The sequence below is a fragment of the Myotis yumanensis genome, unplaced genomic scaffold, assembly GCF_028538775.1.
Source record: "Myotis yumanensis isolate MYYU_CA2020_CCGP unplaced genomic scaffold, mMyoYum1.0.hap1 SCAF_2, whole genome shotgun sequence".
Taxonomy (NCBI): Eukaryota; Metazoa; Chordata; class Mammalia; order Chiroptera; family Vespertilionidae; genus Myotis; species Myotis yumanensis.
The window spans coordinates 144,230,585-144,253,282 of NW_027223753.1; the positions used below are offsets into that span (position 1 = coordinate 144,230,585).

At 37.5% G+C, this 22,698-nt stretch overlaps 1 long non-coding RNA gene across 1 annotated transcript in view; it reads left to right on the forward strand.

Moving 5' to 3' along the window:
* Nucleotides 1-22,698, forward strand: part of LOC139003817 (uncharacterized) — a 205,015-nt gene that overhangs the window by 97,259 nt on the left and 85,058 nt on the right. The window lies entirely within an intron of this gene.

Consider the following 22,698-nt stretch of genomic DNA (forward strand, 5'->3'; position numbering starts at 1 on the left):
TTGGTGACAAATACCAGAGCTCAATGACTTCCGACTGTCCTTGGCCCATTTAGCATCCTAGGATCCAGGAGGGCTGTGTGCAGTCCTGGCTGTGTGGCCTTGGTCCTTTGTGTCTTTGCTTTTCGGTTTCCCTAAGTTTAAATGAATGGTTCAATTAGATGGTCTTTGTGATTACTATATTAAAAATTAAAGAAAATAATACCTTTATGTAGGAATTTTAGAAAAAAATCCTAGGAAACACTAGGACTGTAATGCTTGGCAGCTTCTGGCTGTATCAGTTGCTGGAATGAAGTTCAAAGTTAAGGACCAGGTCCATTCACTTTTCACCCATTTCTTACACCTAACAAGCATGTCTCATTTTTCAAGCAGAGACTAGAAACATGTACAGGCAAGGACTCAAAAACAGCAAGCATTTAACTTTCTAAACACCCTTATCCCTTCAATATATAGGCTTGGTGTGGAATCACAGAACTCTACACAACAGCTGTTTTCACTATCATGTGTGCATCCTGAATAAGAGATTTCTGCTTTACAAGATGTTATTTCAGAAAGCCAAACATACAGCTGCTCTATCTTCACTGTCACTATCTTAAAAAGTCATTTTATGGATTTTTTGTATTCACATACTGTAAGTAAAAAAAAAAAAAAAATCCAAATATATGACCCGTACTTACAAAATGTGTTTGTTACTGCTGCCGTTAAGTCTTTTGGCTCTGAAAGTACCATTCTGCCAAAGAAGAGTGCCACCATTTCTCAAAGTTATTAGTGTTGTAGAGTAGCTGCCAGATTGTTTGGCATGGTTATATAACTACTGCTGATAAAGTTCAATTCATAGCCAGGCAATAACAGCCTTCAACTGAGGTTCACAAATGTGAGTCTGATAGTAAGTCTATTACTGAGCTGACCTGTAAATTAACTTAAAGAAACTATCTAGGTTGAAACATGACTTGCACTGAGTACTGCAAGATGTCACTGACTTATTTTATAATCTAGAAGAAGAAATTTTATTTCTAGCTTTCCTTTCTTGAGAAAGAGAGAAGATAATACCAGATACATGTCTCAGCCTCAGAAATATTAATTATATTTGTGAATTAGTGGGATAAGCCCTGATCTGACAGACAGATGCTTTATGAATATAGAGCTAAAAAAGCAAATGGATGTTTAGTCATTAGCTTTGGAGTGAGATGGTTTCACAAATTACTATATGATGAGTTGGAATTTTCAAAAATATGTTTTTATTTATTTGAGAGAGAGGAAGATACGGAGAGATAGATAGATGGATAGGTAGAGACATCAATGTGAGAGAGAAATGTTCATTGGTTGCCTCTCGCAGGCACCCTCACCAGGGATCAAACCCACAACCGAGGTATCGTATTTTTCTGTGTATAAGACACACCCCACTTTTCCAGCTCAAATTTTAAAAAAATAAATATTTAAAACATAAAACAGAACATATTTTTATTTAGTATTTACCACAGGTAATGTTTACATACCAGTACTATGATATTATCCAGCATATCCCTTTATTCAGCCTGTGTTGCATCACTGCTCTCTTCCGCATCACTATTAGTTCCAGACATGTCAATTTCTTCAACTTGTATTGTATCACTGCTGTCTTCTGAGTCACTGTCTATATATGTGAGCTTATCCTCATAAACTGGTGGCATTTTCTGAGCTAACTTTGCTCGTGTTCTCATGGCCGACCCCTCTCTCCTCATGAAATTGAAGCACCATTTGGTCTTTCCTGTAAAATCAACAATGTTCCTTTCACTTGTAAACATTCTTGCCTGACATTGAATAAGCTTGGTTAACACACAGAAGCCACTCTGGCGCTGCTCCATAATCCAAGTCTTAAGCCTCTGCTCCAAGTTTGCCCATTTTGTTGGTTTTCCTCTTAAGGCCTTCTTTTTTGACATCCTAAGGAGTTGTTCTTCCTGGTTTCTCTACTGTCTGATCATACACTCAGTGGGAGGAGGTCCAAATTGTCTCTCTGCAGCTCTATTTCCATGCTCTTTTGCATAGCTGATTACATTCAGTTTGAATTTTGCAGAGTAAGACCATCACTTACCGGTATTTATCTTTTTATTTTTTGACATCTTTATGGGCTCAGAATGCTCTGGTCTCTATTGCATCTGCACACTCTCCACTTCCACCTCTAATTACGGCGTCACCTGACATCAGTAACAATAAGGCTCATGATTGGAGGAAGCCTGTTTGACAAGGTATGGGCAGCTACACACCCGAGCAACTCCCTCCTCGCTGACTTCTGTGTATAAGATGCCCCTCAATTTTCAGTCTAATGATTTTAGGAAAAAATAGTGTCTTATACACAAAAAAATATGGTATGTGCCCTGACTGGGAATCAAACCAGTGACCCTTTGTTGCATGGGACAACACTCAACCACCTGAGCCACACCAACCAGGGTATGAGTTGAAATTGAGTGAAATAGCACTGGAGGTACAATTGAACCCTAGCAAGACCCATGACTTTGGCTTACACTGCTTTGTCTGTAATATCCTCACCTCATTCTCTTCCTAAAATGAACATCAACATGAACATCACCTCCTCTATGAAGCCTCTCTAGATTTTGTCTCCCCCAAGAAAATTGACCACATTCACCTACTTGTGTTCCCCCAGCACACGTCTGTTATAAAGTTTAACTACTTTCTTTAATAGCTTCTTTTTGGGCAGCAAATTCTATGAAAGCAGTTACCATATTATTTATTTTTGTTTACCTTTGACTTATCTCACTACTATATGCCAGGCTAAAGAAGATGAGTAAAGTAATGGTCCTACTTGCTAGGAGTTTTCAGTATGATCAGACCCTAATACTAGTAAATGTAGTGACTTGGCACTTGTTTTTAATAGCTTCCCAAAGATTAAAGATTATTTTCTGTGGAAAACTGGCCTTGGGTTCTAGGAAAAAATAAATAAATAAAACAAGTTTTGTTTCCCTCTGCTTCTCATTCTATACCTTTCTTCCCCTTCTCAGATTCCCAGAGTCTTCGGGTTGCCTTTATGGATTCAAAATCCTGGACTAGGTACCAAAGCAGAAGTATCTAGACTATATATCTTTCCAAGAAAAAAAAAAAATCTGTTAATCCATTTTCTTTCTCATCTTCTTCTCACTGTAACCCCTCCCCAGTGAAACCTTCATTTTGTAAGTGTTCATGCTTGGTATTCTATCTGAACAAATGTATATTACATTTAGAAGTATACATTATTGATGCCTTATGGCAGGGGTGGGCAACCCCTGGCACACGTGCCAAACATGGCACACCAGTAACTTTTGCTGGCACACGAAACCCTCTCTTGTAATCTTCCATTTACAATTTTTTTCTTAATATAGACTTTTTTATTTTTCAGATAAATTCAGTGTAGGTGCATCTTAGATAAATAAATAATTTGACATAACAAGTTATCTTAAAGACCATAGACATGCATTGACGAGAGAGGGGAAGAGCAATTTCTATGCCTCTGCCTTAACTCTCCCTGCCTTCCTAGATCCGACCAGTGTTTTGGTTTCATCCACATACACTTGTGAATCTTTTTTCTCAGTGATGAATTTTGTTAAGTCTCGTAATAGGAGTAGCCTGACGGATGAAAGTAGTAGCTCGTGCATATCTCTGAAGATCACGAAATATAAACCTGATGTAAAATCTCTGTCATCAGTGATGCAGCAGCAAAAGTCCCACTGATAATATCAAACAGAGTCATAAAGTTTTCTGTCGGACTATCAGTGTACATGTATACATTAAAAAATAAATGTACTTTTCTTTATCATATACTGTTTTTGTCGCTCGAATGAATTTTATTATTTCTTCAAGGTTCTTCACATACGTACACCTTAAGAGATATCAAATAGGCGTAACATGTTCTCAAAAAATTAGGGTTGGCACGCAGAAGAATTTTGAGTCAGAGATTTTGCTGGTTTTGGCACGCACTCACAAAAAGTTGCCCACCCCTGCCTTATGGGGTATCAATAAGAAGACCTTCTAATAAAAGAGAAGGTGTGGGCTTATAAAGAGATATTATTGTTCCCTCTGACATCGAACTACTAAACAAAATCCTGTCAATTTAACACTCCTCTTTTTGATTTCAGGTAGGGTAATGAATCTGTTGGACGAGATTCATCCTCCTTAGATCCAATTTTCAGAAGCGGTAAGAAAATATTACTGGGATTTGGTTAGACAAAGTGAACAGAGATGACTAATTTAAAAATTAGTGTATATTTGGCAGTAATATTTATATTCTTTCTCACATCCTTTGTATTTTTAATGTACCCTAATGACCCTTGTTCATTTTTTGAATAAACATTTAATAGATAATGTATAAGTTCCATTAGTTTGTATGAATTGCAAAGTGTCTTCTGGATTTAATTGAGAATTTTAAGAACCAATGTACTTCTTAGTCCTACTTGTTTAGTTTGGCTAATTCATAAAGTAGACTATCCATAAGGCATGTAGAAAATGGGGGCGGGGGGGGGGGGGGAAACTGATTTACCAGGGGGTTGTGGATAGACAAGTAAAAAGATTTTTTAAAAAAGCTATATATCACTCATATTTGAATTCTGGCCTGAGGTTCCAATGTAGGCATATGCCTACAGAGTCATGAAGGCTTGGTTGACGGTAGTCACATTTGACCAAACAGTGTCCTTCACACTTCAGCTTTCCTAAAAACTTGTCCTTCAAAAGTAGATTTCCCCCCATAATCCAATGCCCCAGTTTTGATGCTCCATTCCCTCCTATGGTCTTTTCTAACAGATGGTTATCCAATAGAATTACTATTGGAATATACCATTTGTTCTTAGTGAAGGAGAGAGACAAATATCACAGCAGTTTATACTGAATCGATTTGGGTTTCTTTCACTTACTGTTATGCCACACATTTTTTTTACCCTATTTAGTATTTCTATAAAATGATTCCCTTGGCTGCCTAATATTCCACAGTATAAAATTTATGCTTTATTTTACCAATATCACTGTTTGACATTTAGTTTCTTTCTAAATGTTCACTGTAACAACTCAAGTTCAGCAAAAATGTAAATATTAAAACCCACTAACACCTGACTTTTATTTGATGCTTATTTTACTGATGACTTAAATGTAGTTTCCTCACAAAGCATTAATTGAAACACTTACTGAAAATGACCTTGGGTTAGGAATGGGGGACACCCTTGTCCAATTTTGAATTTGTCACCATCTTGGCAACTGAAAAAAACTTTCTGAGGCCAATAGAAAATTGCCTTAGTTTACTTAATATTTTCAGTTTACTTTACCAACATTTTGGTTGTCTTAATAATGTTCTTTCAAAGGTTTTCTTAATATGCCTTATATCGGATCATTGAAATCACGATTTAACATATCCTTGGGTGAGGATTAGAAAGAAAAAAAAAGTGCTGCAAAACTTTTCTTAGCAGATTGAAGTAGCAATGAACCACCGAGCAGACCTCTTGTTGTAATCATCTGTGTAACTCTGTTTACTGGGATATCCACCACATATTAGTAAAAAACAAAGGAAAGATTAATTGCAAAGGAAAAAAATCACTAGCCATATGTAAGAAAAGAGAGAACCATTTGCCTCTACATCCATTTATCTCCATCCTCTATTGCCTTGACAGTGTTTAGGGAGGACTCTTCTCCCCTTGAAAAAGACCATATGCTTTCACATACAAACATCCAGAAGGCCAGAAAACACAGCATCTTTGTGGAATACTGCTTTCATTGGACTACTTGTGTTGGCCAGGAGGCTTGCTTTTAAGGACCCAAGGGAACTATGGTCTTTTTCTGCTAAAGCAAGTTGTTGATGTCATTTTCACTCTTGTTTCTGGCCTTCGCAGAATCTGGAACAGACCGTGCGCTGCAGTGCATTGGCACGTGTATGCAGCCTCACCATCTGTTTTACTTCCTCGTTTCATCAATTTCCTTTGCGTATGATGTTGCCCATCACTTAGTCCAGTTATGAAAAATATGTGCTCTCAGTATTTTGTCTTTAATTACTTTTAAAGATCTTTTCAAAGAAAATTGTGCTGTAGTATGTGAGTAATGATAAAGTAAAATATAATTGCAATAAAGCAGTAAATCATTAAAATTAAACATTTGAGCTTCAACTAATTAACAAATCAAAGAAAGTTGTCTTGGCAGCCAAATGAACAGTTAAGAGAAGGAAGCTGGGTGTTGCTGTCTTTGACAAAGGCAAGGTTTGCTACCGGTTTGTTACAAGCTTATTTTTTGTTAACTACTTTAGATTTATGTTAAAAACGAATGAAGCTGTTTCCTCTACATATAATATTTGAACTATTTAAACACTAATATAGACTATATATTTTAGGAAAGCTAGAAAATGAGAGCTCCCTTGAGAGAAGAACCACCTTCATTTATAATATTTAAAGTACTTGGTGAAGCCTGAAAACATTTTGACATTTCAGAAGGGATATATTTATGTTAACATAGTTATTATATTTCTGTCATCGATGACACAAATGTTAAGTGCCACTTTATCATGGAATTTTCCCAAACCTTTTCAATTCATTACAAACAACTGCCTGATGGGTAGTACTATCATTCTTTTATAGGATAAAAAATTATCTGGGACAACAAGTCACTTAGAAGAATCAGAAAGAGTGAAAGAGAACAACTATAAAGATAAGCTAAAGGGCGCATGAATATATTCTGGATTCTGTAAGTGTCCACAGGAGTTCCCTGTCACAGTAAAATAGTATTTTAGAAGAATATTACTATGCCACCCACAGAACTTCCTGACAAAGAATTATAACTTGACGAACATAATGCAGTCTAACCTGTCTGCAGCAGAATTAGAAATACAACCAAAATGCATGTCAAAAACCGTCAGTTACCAGAAGCCATTCCCCTTCACAACATTTTAGTTTTGTTACACAGAATGCCTTGTGGCCACAAAAACTTAAATTAAATTACAAGGTGATTAAAATTGTGAAGGCACTTAAATTTATATTTTTTGATTCCTCATGGAGCCAAGAAAGGAAATGAGGAAAATTACATTTAAGTCCCTGAACTATTCCGACTGTTCACTAGCAATTTTAAGTAAGATTTTACAATTTGGCTTTAAACCTGAAGGCAACTATGAAATGCAAATGCAAATTTTGCCAACCCCCTTAAAACAAGCAACAAACACTTTACCTGTTGACATTGGTTGCAATAAATTAAATGAAAGTGTTCTTTGGTCTGATAAGGTGAAGTTTATTAGATTCAAAACCAATTTTTCACTTCTTCTTTCCAGTCTGCCTACCATATATATTTTTTTTATGTTTGTGGAAAAAAGGGGTCAAATACTAAACTTGACAAGCTCAGGGGAGGCCTGCATGGCAGCCTTATAAATTTAGAAACTGAAAGAAACTACATGGGATGGTTTGAACATAAAAATTCCTAACTAAAAGCAGATCATAGCAGATAGTCACATCCTAAGCCTGTGGCTTCTTTGACAAAGGCCAATCTTTACCTTAAATGAGCCTTTCTGTTGTCTTTTTGCTTCTAAGATAACATACCTTTAGGATATCAGAGTAATCTCCTTTCCAGAACCATCAGGGCACAGTCTTCCACTAGACATGAGACAGAACCCCTTGTAGTTACCTTGTTCCCCTGCATACCATCTCTATGTGCTATGCCCATTCATTGTTAACTACCCACCAGTGTAAAAGAAGCATGTGTCTATCCATTTTACTTTTGATCCAATCCAGAGATTTCCCTGTTTTGTTTTCTCCCACCCTTTCAGTCTACCACCACTGGATTTTATGTTACCCTGGCTCCTTACGTCTCCTCCTTTGATTCTAATGTATAAGATAAGCTGCAAAACTGCCATTCTGGGGAACATTTTCTCAGTCATTGAAATTTTGTTTCCTGGCAACTATCATCAGTTTGACTCAAATAAACTCATAACAATTCTCTACAGGTTTGGATGTTTCTTATATCGAAATTGTGCATCAATCTGCAGAAGGTGAGAGCATGGAGGATTGCGCATGAGATGTTTCAATGGCTCAGGCCTGAGGGTGGTGCACATCATTTCCATTCACATTCCATTGTCGACAACTGACTACAGATAACTGCAAAAATGGTAGCAAAGCGAGTTTAGCTGCATGCACAGGAGAAAAAGAAAAAAGTTAGTCTCTGTCATAGGTGAAATCGCTGACACTCCAAGGCTGGGAACACCCTCAGTGCAGAGAAGATATCAGTAACCATACTGGTTTGGAAGCTCAGGTAGTGATAAATCAATATGTCAATCTAGGGTTGGGGGGGCAGGTCAACAGAAGGCTAAAACAAGGAAGACTAGACTGTAGTCTTCAGTGAGGAGGTCAAAGCACAATTTCAGGCTCCACATAATAAAATGCTTGCGACCTGCTAGGTTATTTCTTATTTTGGGGGCGTAATGCAATGTCCTGGGAACAGATGTTTAAGGGCTCTGGACTAGTCATTGAATAAGGCCCATTTGAATATGGATACCTTCCTGCCTTCACTGGTTTTATTGGAGAAGGTATGTGTGCAGGGACAGGTACTGCTCCCTACAGATCTGTCTCCTCCATTGGACTGAAAAGTCCATAAGAGCCAGAAATGTATCTTCCTAATCTTTGCCTTCTTGGAATTTGACACAGCAAGAAATAAACATTTGTAAACTAAATTAAACTAACTCTGTAGTATACCTAAACATGTCATGTGGCCTCTGAAGGGCATGAGTTAAGTTCTTATTCATAAGATTCCTCATTTTTAATAAAATCGTTCAAAAATTTCAGCTTGTAAATTATTTACAGAAATTGATCCTCAAAGAACTTTCAGATTTTATGTTATTACACCAAATGGGAAATACGTTGTGATTCTGCTGTTAAGCATCTTAAATATTCTAAGTAAACATACTAAACACACAAAGAAATCTTTAAAATTTGGGAAGGGAAGAAAATAGAATTTCTAGATGGATGAACAGTAACGAAGATATCTCAGAATCTGGAATTATAGTGAAGAAATGCAAAATAGTAAAAGTGACATAGAAGTAAGTATACTTTCATTGACCAGCTTAATACCATTTTTACTAAAATATTTTAATTCTGAATTTTTACTTAGAAGTCTAGTGCTAGTTTTATTTTAGAAGGGATTTCACAGAAATTCTCTTCATAAGCAATTTTACTTAAACCTTTAGCCTGGAAAAAACACCCAATCTGATGTGAAATCCTGTTGAGGTGTCCTGATTTTGTAGATGAATTGACAGTGGATGTTGACAAAGCACTTTAACATATGTTCTCATAATAATCACATAACTAAGGACCTAGATCCAATTTTCAGATGGAGTCACTTTGTGGTGTGCAATCTGTACTCAATCCAGAATTATGCTTTTTTTTTTTTTGATTTGGTGAATTTTCTGTTGAGTCCCAGTGAGCCTATTATACATCTTTAAATTTGCAGGTTGAATTTCACTCTCTTTTAAGCATCTCAGTTGATTCACATCCAGCCAATTATTTCTTCTCCCCCACCCCTTATTTCTCTTCTCAAAAGTAAAAAGAATGTGTAGTCTTCTACCTAAGGCACTAAAAAAGGATAAAAAATCCTTAAAAACCCCTTGTTTATTTCTCTTCTCTCCAAAATGGACTTCCTGTATCTACTTTCCTCTCAAATTCATAGAGACCTGGCTCATCTATAAATATTTTCCATGAGTTCTCAAGAAATTTATGAGAACTTTTCAAGGTTCCTGGATAGCTTTGTGAAGATTACGCAAACAAAATGTATATTAAAAGAAAACCCTCTTCACTCCTCTTTTCCTTTCTTCCTTGTTTCCTTCCTTTCTCCCTTCCTCTCTTCCTTCTCTTTTTTCCTTCCTTCATATTTATCTTACTACTATTTGGTTTGAATTTTAACAAAACTTATTTATTCACTTACTTATTACCTTAAATAAATAAGATTGTAATGGTTTAAATAATTTTTCTTTGATAAAAAGGAATACAGTGAAAAGCCTCCCTTATACACCTGTTCCCTTATCAAATAGTACCCAGTCCCTGTCAGTCTGCACTTTTATTTTTCCCCATTATCCTATATAATAAAAGCCTAATATGCTAAGTGTCCAGTCGTGCAGTTGGCTGTTCAACCAATCAAAGCGTAATATGCTAATGATATGCTAAGGCCTCTCAATCGCTTGCTATGACATGCACTGACCACCAGGGCCAGACACTCTGACCAGTAGGTTAGCTTGCTGCTGGGGTCTGACCGATCAGGACTGAATGAGATGAGTCGGACATACTCTGGAGCCCTCCCCGGATGGCCAACATTCCAAGACCCTCCCCGGCCCCGATTGTGCCCCAGTGGGGTCCCTCGGCCTGGCCTGCACCCTTGCAATCCGGGACCCCTTGGGGGATGTTGGAGAACCGGTTTCGGCACAATGCCCCCAGCCAGGCCGTGGCACCCCACTAGTGCATGAATTCGTGCAGCGGGACTCTAGTTTCTTAATATAAACCTGACCTACAGACTTTGGAATATAAAAAGACTACTTTTCTGCCCTTCAATTTACTTTTAGAAAACTGGCACTAAGATTTACTTAAATATATGTTATATTTTAATAAAGAAAAAGAAATAGGAAATATTCTTGTGTATGTGACACCTGATATACCTGTAATAAATTTAAGATATACTAAACTCTTGACAAGAATTTTAATATAAAATTTATTCTTTATATAAGATATTTTGGACATCATGGGTGAGACTAAGAGCAAAAGCAGAGCTGATATCAAATTCATTCAATCCATTTTAAACCAGAGCTGGATATCTAATCCATTCTTTTTCTTGAAACACAGTCATAATCAGAACATATATGTGAACCAAATAATGGAAAGAGACAATTATTGTGATATTTAAATACCTTCTAGGTGCATGAGCAAGCACAAAGATCCTCATTGAGCGATATTATATGTAAAGAAGAGAATTTTACTCTTAAAGAACTTATGGGTTTAAGAAATAAGTATTATTATTATTAAAATATTTTTATTATTTCTACCAGAGGAAGATTTGCAAACTCCACAGAAGAAGAAAATAAAGGAGGAGAAAAAGGAGAAAGAGGAGAAAGAAAAGAATTTCTATTTTTACTGACCTTATTTGGAATCAGAGTGCCTGGGTTGGAAAACCCATATCCACCACTTACATGTATAAATTATGACATTTAAACTTGGTCCAGTTCAGAGCATTCTGCTGACTCATGTTCAGTTCAAAGTTCCAAGACATTTACGTGCTGCTCTTAGGATACCATATTCCCTTTACCTGTAATAGTGCACTACAGTGCATAATTTTACATTTTATACTGATTAAATTATATCTGCTTAGATTAGTCCATCATTCTATTCTGTTGAAATACTATGGAATTCCTTACTAGAATACTATGCATTTGCTGCATTCCCCCCCTTTTAAAATATGTTAAATAGGACCTGTGTATCTTTGTTGATTAAAACTTTGATCCAAAAATGGCTGAGAAGAAATTTCTGAATCAGGTCATTCAAAAACTTGGATTAACACTGCTCTCCCAGTAAACTCTTTTCATAAACTTGCACAGCCAGTTAAAAATCCATGGGAGCTATGTGGAATCTAATGAGCAAAATAAACTGATGAACAAAATAGAAGCGGAGACATGGATACATGGAACAGACTGACAGATGTCAAAGATGAAGGGAGTGGATGGGAAGAAAGAAGATGAAGATAACAGTCAAAGAACATATATGCATGGCCTAATGACACAGACAACAATGCGGTAAGGGCCAGAGGCAGGGGTGGAGGCTGGGTATAGGGAGGTAAAAAGGGGGGAATGGGAGACATCTGTAATAATGTCAGCAATAAAAATAAAGTATAATTAAAAAAGGAATAAATATGAATAAAAAATCCTTGGGAGCATACTATTTAGTCCATGGCTATTTGCTTTATTTATTTTTATTTTTTAAAAGCTTGATGCTACACCAGTTTTTATATCATTTTATGTTGCCCTCCCAATATTACATGAACTTTTATTTATTTATTTATTTATTTATTTATTTAAGTAAATCTTTATTGTTCAGATTATTACAGTTGTTCCTCTCCCCCCGCCCATAGCTCCCCTCCACCTGGTTCCCACCCCACCCCATGCCCTTACTCCCCCACTGTCCTCATCCATAGGTATACAATTTTTGTCCAGTCTCTTCCCGCACCACCCACACACCCTTCTCCCTGAGAATTGTCAGTCCACTCCCTTTTTATGCCCCTGATTCTATTATATTCACCAGTTTATTCTGTTCATCAGATTTTTTATTCACTTGATTTTTAGATTCACTTGTTCATAGATATGTATTTGTTGTCATTTTGTTGTTCATAATTTTTATCTTTACCTTTTTCTTCTTCTTCCTCTTCTTAAAGAATACCCTTCAGCATTTCATATAGTACTGGTTTGGTGGTGATGAACTCCTTTAGCTTTTTCTTATCTGTAAAGCTCTTTATCTGACCTTGAATTCTAAATGATAGCTTTGCTGGGTAGAGTAATCTTGGTTGTAGGTTCTTGCTATTCATCACTTTGAATATTTCTTGCCCTGCCCTTCTGGCCTGCATAGTTTCTGTTGAGAAATCAGCTGATAGTCATATGGGTACTCCCTTGTAGGTAACTGTTTTTCTCTTGCTGCTTTTACTTTTATTTATTTATTTATTAATATGTTTTTTATTGATTGCAGAGAGGAAGGGAGAAGAAGAGAGAGATAGAAACATCAATGATGACAGGGAATTGCATGCCCCCTACTGGGGATTGAGCCCGCAACCCAGGCATGTGCCCTTGACCAGAATCGAACCTGGGACCCTTCAGTCCACAGGCTGACACTCTATCCACTGAGCCAAACAGGGTAGGGCCTCTTGCTGCTTTTAATATTCTCTCTTTGTCTTTTGCCATTGGCATTTTAATTATGATGTGTCTTGGTGTGGTCCTCTTTGGATTCTTTTTGTTTGGGATTCTCTGTGCTTCCTGGACTTGTAAGTCTATTTCTTTCACTTGGTAGGGGAAGTTTTCTGTCATTATTTCTTCAAATAGGTTTTTTATCTCTCTCTTCCTCTCCCTTCCTCTCTGAAATCAATAAAAAATATATTAAAAATAAATAAATAAATGAATGAATAAATAAAAATAAAAGCAGCAAGAGAAAAACAGTAACCTACAAGGGAGTACCCATATGACTGTCAGCTGATTTCTCAACAGAAACTATGCAGGCCAGAAGGGAGTGGCAAGAAATATTTTTATTTCTTCATAAAATGTCTTATGATCTGTTTGTTTCATTTTAGTACTACTTCAAGGAATGTATTTTTTTTTTATCAGAAATAAGCAAAAGATAGCAAACAAACATTGTCTATAATAACATCACTAGAGATGACCATCGTTAATGCTTTGGTTTGTAAATTGTTATGACAGACAGATGAATGCATTCATTTATTTAACTAATAGAAAGGCCTACTAAGTTCATCAAATTCCCAACATGTTTACTGCTCCCCTTTCTCTGACTTAATACATCTGATTGTTAGCAAAGGTTGTAGCTTCTACCTTTTAAGTATATCTAGTATCTGGCCAATTCCCCATCCCATCCCATCATCTTCATCTAAATCACTATTATCTATCAATAACGCAACAGCCTTCTAGCTGGTCTCTGGCTTCCATTGTTGAACAGTAGAGACTATTTTTTTTTCAATTTCAATAAGAAATTGGTCATTTATAAACACGTCCAATCAATGGCTCTCTGCTTTTCTCCCTCCAAAGGCATTCCCTCTGACTCAACAATCTATACAACATTACAATGTCCCAGAGGACTTGCATGGTCTAACTCTTAGGCATTTCCATAACTTCAGATCTAACCAATTCCTCTTCATTTACCTCATTCCAGCTGCATAGGTTCCCCTGTTATTAAAAAATACCACATGTCCTCCTGCCTAAGACGCTTTTCTTCGGCTGCTCTCTCTTTGTGAAGTTATCTTTGCACAGAGGCACACATGGCTGGTTCCCTCACATTTTCAGGAATCTGATGCAACAGAGAGACTTTCTTGCATCATCCCATATGTATTAGAACCTTTTCCTCCTTTTCCTTCTCATGCTTTCTCTTTGAAATATTCATCACAACCTGATAGATATATATGAGTTATAACCCCAAAATGTATACACACACTTTGAATAATTATAAAGGCAGTGTTTGTTAAAATACACAACATTTTTAAAATTGAGCTATCAGCTGTTAAAGTGTGTATACATATTTTTGGGACACACTGTATTTCCTTATTTTGTCTTTTAGTCTATTTTAGTCACTTTTGCCTTTCTATATCTGGAACATTGGCACTTAATGAGTACTTAGCAATTATTTATTGACTAAATTAAACTATCATAGATACCATGACTATATGTTCTGGTTTTGCTAAATATCAAGATATTTATAAGCAAAAAGCAATGGGATGTTTTAATCAGCTATCCCAGAACTCCTGGGAGTGTCATCACCAGGAAAAGAATCAATACAAGACTTTAAAAAGTTAGCTAGCCCAGCTGGTGTGGCTCAGAGGTTGAACATCAAACCAAGAACCAGGAGGTCACAGTTCGATTCCCGGTCAGCGCACATGCCCTAGTTGTGGGCTTGATCCCCAGTGTGGGGGACACGCAGGAGGCAACTGGATCATCGATGTTTCTATCATTTATCCCTCTCCCTTCCTCTCTTTAAAAATAAATAAAATATATATATATATTAAAAAGTTAGCTAAAATCCAGCTACCTGGATTATGGAATGCATTTTCTTGTAGAAAGAATGTAATAAAGGCAATGAGATTATAAAGGAGGACCAAAAAAACTCATGTTTATAATTCATGTTATGATCACCTCTCTATCTCCCATTCCGCATTTTGTAGGGTTTTTTTTAAAATCATATCCCACAGATTTACTGGGACCTGAATTACTTTGAAGCTTGAGCAGTGAGGTAGTATTAAGCTTGTAGTGCTGGACAAAGGATCTCTTGACAGAAATATCTAACTGAGCTTTGAAGAAAGGTATCTTAGTCAGCTTGGACTGCCATAACAAAATGCCATAGACTAGGTGGCTTAGACAACAGAAATTTACTTTCTCACAGTTGGAGGCTCAAAGTTCAAGATCAAGGTGCGAACAGGGTTGGTGTCTGGCGATGGCTCTTTTCTTTGGTTGAAGATGGCTGCCTTTCACTATGTACTCACAGGGCTTTTCCTCTGTGTTCTTGCAGAAGAAGAAAGATCTCTGGTGTATCTTCCTTTTCTTATAAGAACACTAATTCTATCAGAAAGAGGCTCCACTCTTATGACTCACTTACCCTTTATTACATCCATATAAGCCCTGTCCTTAAATACAGTCACATTGGGGGTTGGGACTTCAATACATGAATTTTGGGAAGGTACAATTCCGTTTATAACAACAGACTTTTGCACAGGAAAGCTAAGAGGGGTCTGAGAAAGCAGTCCAACAGCTGGGGACAGGGAAATGGCCTGCCCAGATGAGGGATGCCGCAGCAGATGGGCATCTTCGTGCTTGGAGCCTTGGGAGGAGTTTGGTAAATCTCCTACCACCTGTGCTTATTTCCCCAGACATTTCAAAGAGAAGCAGCTGCTGTTTGTCATCCTTCCCTTCTCTCAGCTGGCAAATCTTGACAACAAGCACAGGCTGTTTACCCTGACAGTGTTCCTTAGGGACAATGGAACTCGAAAAGCTTCTCTAGGTCTGCATAGTTCCCCTAGCCTAGCCTATAAACACCGGAAATGCCTGGGGAGAATGTTAGAAAGGCACATCCTAGAGACCTATTGCAGACCTACTATAGCAAAATGTCTAGGGCCAGGGACCCGGCCATTAGCAACCATAAAAATTATCCCTAGTGTCATTTATGCACACCGGAGTTCAAGAACCACTGAAGACTTTCGGACAAATTGCAGTTTTAGTATGTTGCAGTTGTAATTGTGATTACCTCCCTCCCTCCTTTCCTCCCTTCCCCCTCCCTTCCTCCCTCCTTTGCATTCTTCCCTTCTTCCTTCTTCTCTTCCTCCCTTCCTTCCCCTTTTTTCCCACTTGAAGTGCCAAGTCAGGACTTTAAAATAATATAGATATTTTAATAGATAAATAAGTTAGTATTTTGTTTATTTACATATTTATAGTAAAATGTCAGAGTAAAAATGGTGAGTATACTGCAGCAGTGTGGGGTGATGCCAAGCAGCTGGCAAAAGGGAAGAAAAACACACTTTAAGAGAGGGGTACAGATCATAAGATCCCTGGAGGGGAAAAATAAAGATGATCAAGGGTGGGGCAGATTTCCTGGTCAAAAAACTCTAGTCTCACCATTAGTTAAGATGCAGGTAGTTTATTGGAAAGAGGATAAAATGTTTGGAAAGAAAAGTTGGAGTAAACATGTTTGGTGTATGTTGCATTTGTCTGATTTTTTTTAGCTGCTGTTTGTGTTTAGAAGCTCTTAGGCAGGAGGGAACCTCAGTGGAGGGAGCAACCTTCAGCTGTCTGTTATGCAGGACTTCTGTTTTTTCCCTGCCCCGACAGCTGGTGGTACCAAGCATCATAGATAAAGCAAGTAATACTTTCCAGCCAGAAGGAGAAAACTGGGTTTGGAAAAGCATTATAATCAGTTCAAAGCGAGCCCCTCTGGATGCTAGAATTCTGAGGTATCATGTGTGATTTCAAAACAGATCATCTGTTGGACAGGCCCTTTGAATTTTGCATTATGGCACAAAGGCTTTTTGATGCATGGATTTTATCAAAGCTCCGTCACATAATTTGGAAAACGGGATGAAGCAGGAGCAGAGGCAATATTTTTTGCTCTTTCTTTTGACCCAGAAGTAAATATAATTTTAAGTGATTTGGTTATCTAAGGGAGCTTCCCTTCACCCTGTCACCTAACTTTCATGACCTCAATTCTACTTATTAAGTGCAGTCTGGGCAGCCCATCTGAACACTGTCATCTTATGGTTTATCCCAGGAGATTCATTGCACAGAACCAAGGAGAGTTCATAACTGGCTAATACTGAGCTCCAGGCAAACCATAATTACACAGCTGGGGTCAAGAGAAAATTATGTATGAAGGCTCATTGCCCCATATCTCCCAGGCTGCCCAAGTCACTGATGCAGGGGATATAAGCACTTCAATGACTCTCGGCGTGACCTTCAATTGGTTTGTTTCTTTACTGATTTTCTCCCTAATCTAATGTGTCCTGTACACTGCTGTTTGAGTAATCTTCCTAAAGAATTGTTCTGATTAATGGCCCTCTTCTTATGTAGAATTGAACTCCTATATTTATAAGAAATCTTTGACTCTAAAAACTGGTTTTAAAATTGTGGTTCACATACCAATAGCATCAGCATCACTTGAGCATTTATTAGAAATGCAAATTCTCGGGCCTCATTTTAGACACACAGAGTTAGACATTCTGGGGGTGGGGGTGGAGCCGCTGATCTCTGTTAACGAGTCTCCAGGTGATTCTTATGTGCTAAAATTTCAGAAGCACTATATTAATCCCTAACAACCTACCTTTCTGAATTTACCATATTCTACTTCCCCTCTGTTATCAGTGGAAATGGGGTGCCTCTTTTTTCACTGGGTGCTGGGTCCTTATGATTTCTCAAGAAAAATGAATTTTCCGAAATTCACACATTGGAATGAGTGATTTTTATTTGTGTGGAATCAGATCCCTGAGTTTCCAACGTCTCATTTCCTTTAATTCAGTTCTGGAAGAAATGCAGCCTGGGGCTTCAGTAGAGCTAGAAACAAAGCCAGTGTCCAGGATTTGCATTCCATGCTGGAATTGGTTCTGGTTTAGCAATAGGCTAGTTGCAGTCCTTTAGTCCATTGTGTGGGGTCCATATGGCTGTGGGCCATGTGGGTGAATGCAGGGGAGCAGGGGTATGAGAGCCCACAGGCTAGGAATCAAGCAAGAGAGACCAAGAGTCCCAGTAGCCAAGAGAACAAACTCCTTTGTTTAGGGGATTAAGTATCTCAGATCTTCCGAGCTTGCAGTGGTCACACTTACTCTGGCCAAAAATCTGTTCCCAGGTGTGACTGACAGACCAGTACCTTCCCTATTCCCCCCTGTCCAGTCACTTCCTCCAGCGTTCTGCAAGGAATGGGCTGGTGGTTCTGTGGGGAGCGTGAAGCAATAACTTCCTGTTGTACGAGGCCAAAGAATGAAAAACACTTCCAAGCTTCCTGTTGAAGCTGCACAGATAACTGTGCTTATAGTGTCTGCCCTCCCCTTTGCTCTCTTCCTGTTATTAATAACTAGGTTAATTACAATGTATCACCATCCACTTACAAATTTGACTATCCATGATTCTCTGCATTATCTCCATATTTTGTTATCCTTTTGTCTGTTTATGGCCTTTCCTTTCACTAAAACAACATTATTTCATCTATGCCTTTTGGATCTTACCAACTCTTTCAGACTCAGCTTAAATACTGTAGTCTTTCCCTAAGGTATTTCAACCTCTGCACTGTTGACATTTGGGGTTAGAGAAAACTCATTGTTGTGGGGGACTATCCTGTGCCTTCTAGGATATTTCATTGCATCCTGACCTTTACCCACTAGAAACTGTTAGTATCCCCAGTTGTGACAATCAAAAATGCATCCAAATGCTGTCAAATGCTGACAGGAGAAAAACCTCCCTTGGTTAAGAACCACTGGTTTACCTTGTTATTCTATAATTTACATCATATCCCAAAGCCAGAAAAAATCTCTCCATTCTTTATACTCCCAGAGAAATTGGGCTTTTCTCATTTTGTTAAATTGAACTCAGAAAGCTGTATTGTCTTTTTAAGTATAAAATTAAAAACATAAGTATTTTAATAATTTAAAAATGAGTTTATATATAAAAGTCATGTATAAATTGTGAAATGGTATGAATAGTAAGACATGGACTTCATCTTTTGTGATGCTACTTTATGCAAATAAGGTATAGTCCTAAAGATTTGTCAGGATAGCAATTTGGACCCAGAAACACATGTTTATTAAGGCTTAGATTCCTGAAGAACAAGGTAGATAATGAGTAAAATAAACTTTTACAATTAAATGACATTGGGTATGTCATATTAATAATGATTGCTAAGAATTAATCAAAACAGTGACTTTTACAAAGTGCACACAGGAGTCAGAGAATCACAGAACCTGAATTAACACATGGCTGCCTAATGTATGCTGACATAGCAGTGGTAGCCCTAATTTGTTCTTCTGAAGAGACAATAATTAGCGGCTAACTTTCTGTTGTTTACTAAAAATGTCTTTGTAATTTCTAAAATCCCCACATATAAAACTCTTCTTTTTGATGTGAAAAACACACACAAAATCGTCAAATTTGTATTTGTTTAAAGTAGTTTATGCAATTAATGTATTCTAATTCTTGATTTAAAAGGAAAAGATACGCCTCTGTATGGTAGCCTAAAATATTCTCAAGGATCACTGTTACATATTGATCTCTTGAGAACTTTGAACTACTAACAATATGTTCTTGAGTAGTCTTCTTATTTGTAAAAAAAAAAAAAAAAAAAAAAAAAAAAAAAAAAAAAAAATTCAGCTTCTCAGGCTTTCTGTCTTCACAATAACATCAACAGAGTACCACACGACTTACCTGTTCTATTTACTGCCAGTTCCCTGGGTTCTACCTACTTTGTCATCTTTCTCTTTACGGTGCTAGCACCATCTTGTTTTCCCTGCCATAACAGAACTTAAGAGAGTGGGTTTCCGTACTGAAAAAGAAGAAAGGGTTTTGAAACATGATCACAATACAGATTTCCGAGTCATATCCTTTGCAAGATTCTGATTCAGCAAATCTGGAATGGACCCAGGGGTTTGTAATTTTATCAATAAAATTAAGTAATTGTAATGCAGGAGAATGGGGAACCATGGTTTGAGAAACATTAGTGTAAGCAATAGTTCAGGTTCCTAATATACAAAGAGTATAGCAGACAAAAATGTTGTTTCCTTCAAAAGACTTTGATGTAAACACATTGTAAATAGAGAAAATGACTACAAAGAGGAAAACAATTAACTTTAACTACTAAAATGCACTCTCTCTGTTTCTTCCCTTCTTCTCTAAGACCTCCTTCCCCTTTTCTTCCTTCTTTCAGAGCCTCCCCGAATTTACAGCTGTTTGGGAAGGCTTAATTTAGCAGTAAAGGAAAATTCCATCACTTAAATTATTTTCATTATCACTTCACTTATTCAGTTTTGGTGCCAATACATATTTAACAAAAGTTTATACCAAAACATAGAATTGAATTATTAAGTAAAGGAACAGGTACAAACCCCAATTAAAAAATTGCATCTCATATATTTCATTTTTCAACTTGCTTGATGCTTTGCAAGGAAGATTTGTATATCACATTGCACAAATTTAACATTCTTAAGTTTAATGAGTGGGAGGAAAATATTTCACTGTGTAAGCCAGAATGATCACTTGTCGGAAAAGAGAAGTAGGATTCCTGAAAACTCCATGCTACTAAAATGTGTGGTACAAGGCCAAAGAATGAATAACACTTCCCAGAAAATCAATTAGCAGCAGGCAAAGTCAGAATGGCATTAGAGAGGGAAAAAAATCACAAACACTGAGACTTATACAGCAGACTGAGAAATTTTGAGGACAGTTTGTGTGCCTACATAAAAATATAAGTAGATGTGATGAGTACTCCCAAGTAAAATAATTAAGTCACTTGGCTAGAGAGAAGATGGTGGGTACTAACAAATAAGGTAGAGAAAATTAAAAAATATATTTTCACTGATTTCAGAGAGGAAGGGAGAAGGAGAAAGAGATAGAAACTTCAATGATGAGAGAGAATCATTGATCAGCTGCCTCCTGCATGGCCCCTTCTGGGGATCTAGCCAGCAACCCAGGCATGTGCCCTTGACTGAAATCAAACCCGGGATGCTTTAGTCCGCAGGCTGACATTCTATCCACTGAGCAAAACCAGCTAGGGTGAGAAAATGTTTTTTAATTGCAATAAAAATGCTTAGTTTGCTAGAGCTGCTTTAAGAACATACCACAGACTGGGTGGTTTAAACAATAGATATTTATTTTCTCCAGGTATGGAGGCTAGAATTTAAAAAAAGTGTCAGCAGGATTAATTTCATCTGAGTTCTCTCTTCTTGGTTTGTAGCTGAGCATCTTCTTCTTGTCTGCATATCTTCTTCCCTTCACATCTTCTTCTCTCTGTGTCTGTGTCCTAATTTCCTCTTCTTTTAAGGGCACAGATCAGATCAGATTAGGGCCCACCCTAATAACTCATATATATATAGATATATATATATATATGCCTAATATGCTAATTGTCCCTCCGACCGTTTGACCATTCGACCAGTCACTATGACATGCACTGATGACCCGGGGGGCAGATGCTCCGACCAGTAGGTTAGCTTTCTGCTGGGGTCCGGCCCATTGGGACTGGATGAGAGGAGCCGGATATACCCTGGAGCCCTCCTGTGGTCCTTCCTGGCCTCAATCATGCATCAGTGGGGTCCCTCGGCCTGGCCTACTCCCTTTAGCAATCGGGGACCCCTCAGGAGATGTCAGAGAGCTGGTTTCGGCCAGATCCCTGCAGACCAGGCTGAGGGACCTCATTGGTGCATGAATTCATGCACTGGGCCTCTAGTTTTAATATAATTACCTCTTTAAATACCCTATCTCCAAATATGGGTATATTCTGAGGTACTTGGTCTAGGATTTTAACATAGGAATTTATGAATTTTGGGGTAGAGGAAACACAGTTCAGTCTACAGCAGCCTACAAAGGTGTATCTTTTAGTATCATCAAAATATGCTCTAGGTATGTAAAAATAGCCAGGAAACTGGGGTCCTTGATAAATTCTTACACTGCAGTTTTAGGCTATCAAAATACCTATCAGATTTACTTCAGTTGCAGTTTTCTCCTACTCCATCCCACTTCTGTTTCTTTGTCCAATGGAAATCTTGGTACAATAGCAGTTTGGCTCCCACAGACAGATTTCAGGGCAGAAATAGCACACAAGAATTAATTTACTGCAGCCAAGCATTAGACAACCCAGCAATGCCAGAGGATTAATTTCTTGCCTACAAACTCATGGAGGTGCTATCATGATGACTTGTCTTATGGGGCATGATAAAAGTTCATGGTTATATACACTGTGCTATCCACACAGTGGAGGTTAGAAAAAAGGAAAGTGTATACTATATAGTACTCTGCAAGGAAGATTCTCACTGAGCCTTTTTCTTGTGGATATTCAAAAATATCCAATTTAGTCCATTCAATAACCTTATAAAATTGACATTTTCATCACCACTTTACAGATAAATAAACGTAAGGGTTATTAACTCATCCAAGGTCATATGGATTTTAAAAAAATATTAAAGTATAATAACATGCGATAAACTGTGCATATCCAAAGTGTACAACTTACTACCATCTGTGAAACCACGAGCACAGCCAAAGTGCGGAACACATTCATAACCTCTGAAAAGTTCTCTTGTGCTCCTTTATCCCTCCCTCCATACTCCTCTGCAACCACCACCCTTTGACCTATATCCCCAGGCAACCACTGATCTGTACTCTGTTACTAGACATTAGCACGCATTTCCTAGAATTACTTTCAAATGGAATCATACAATATGTATTATTTTTATATTATTTGCCTTCTTTCTACATATTTTAAGATTAATTCATTTTATACCATTATTAGTAGG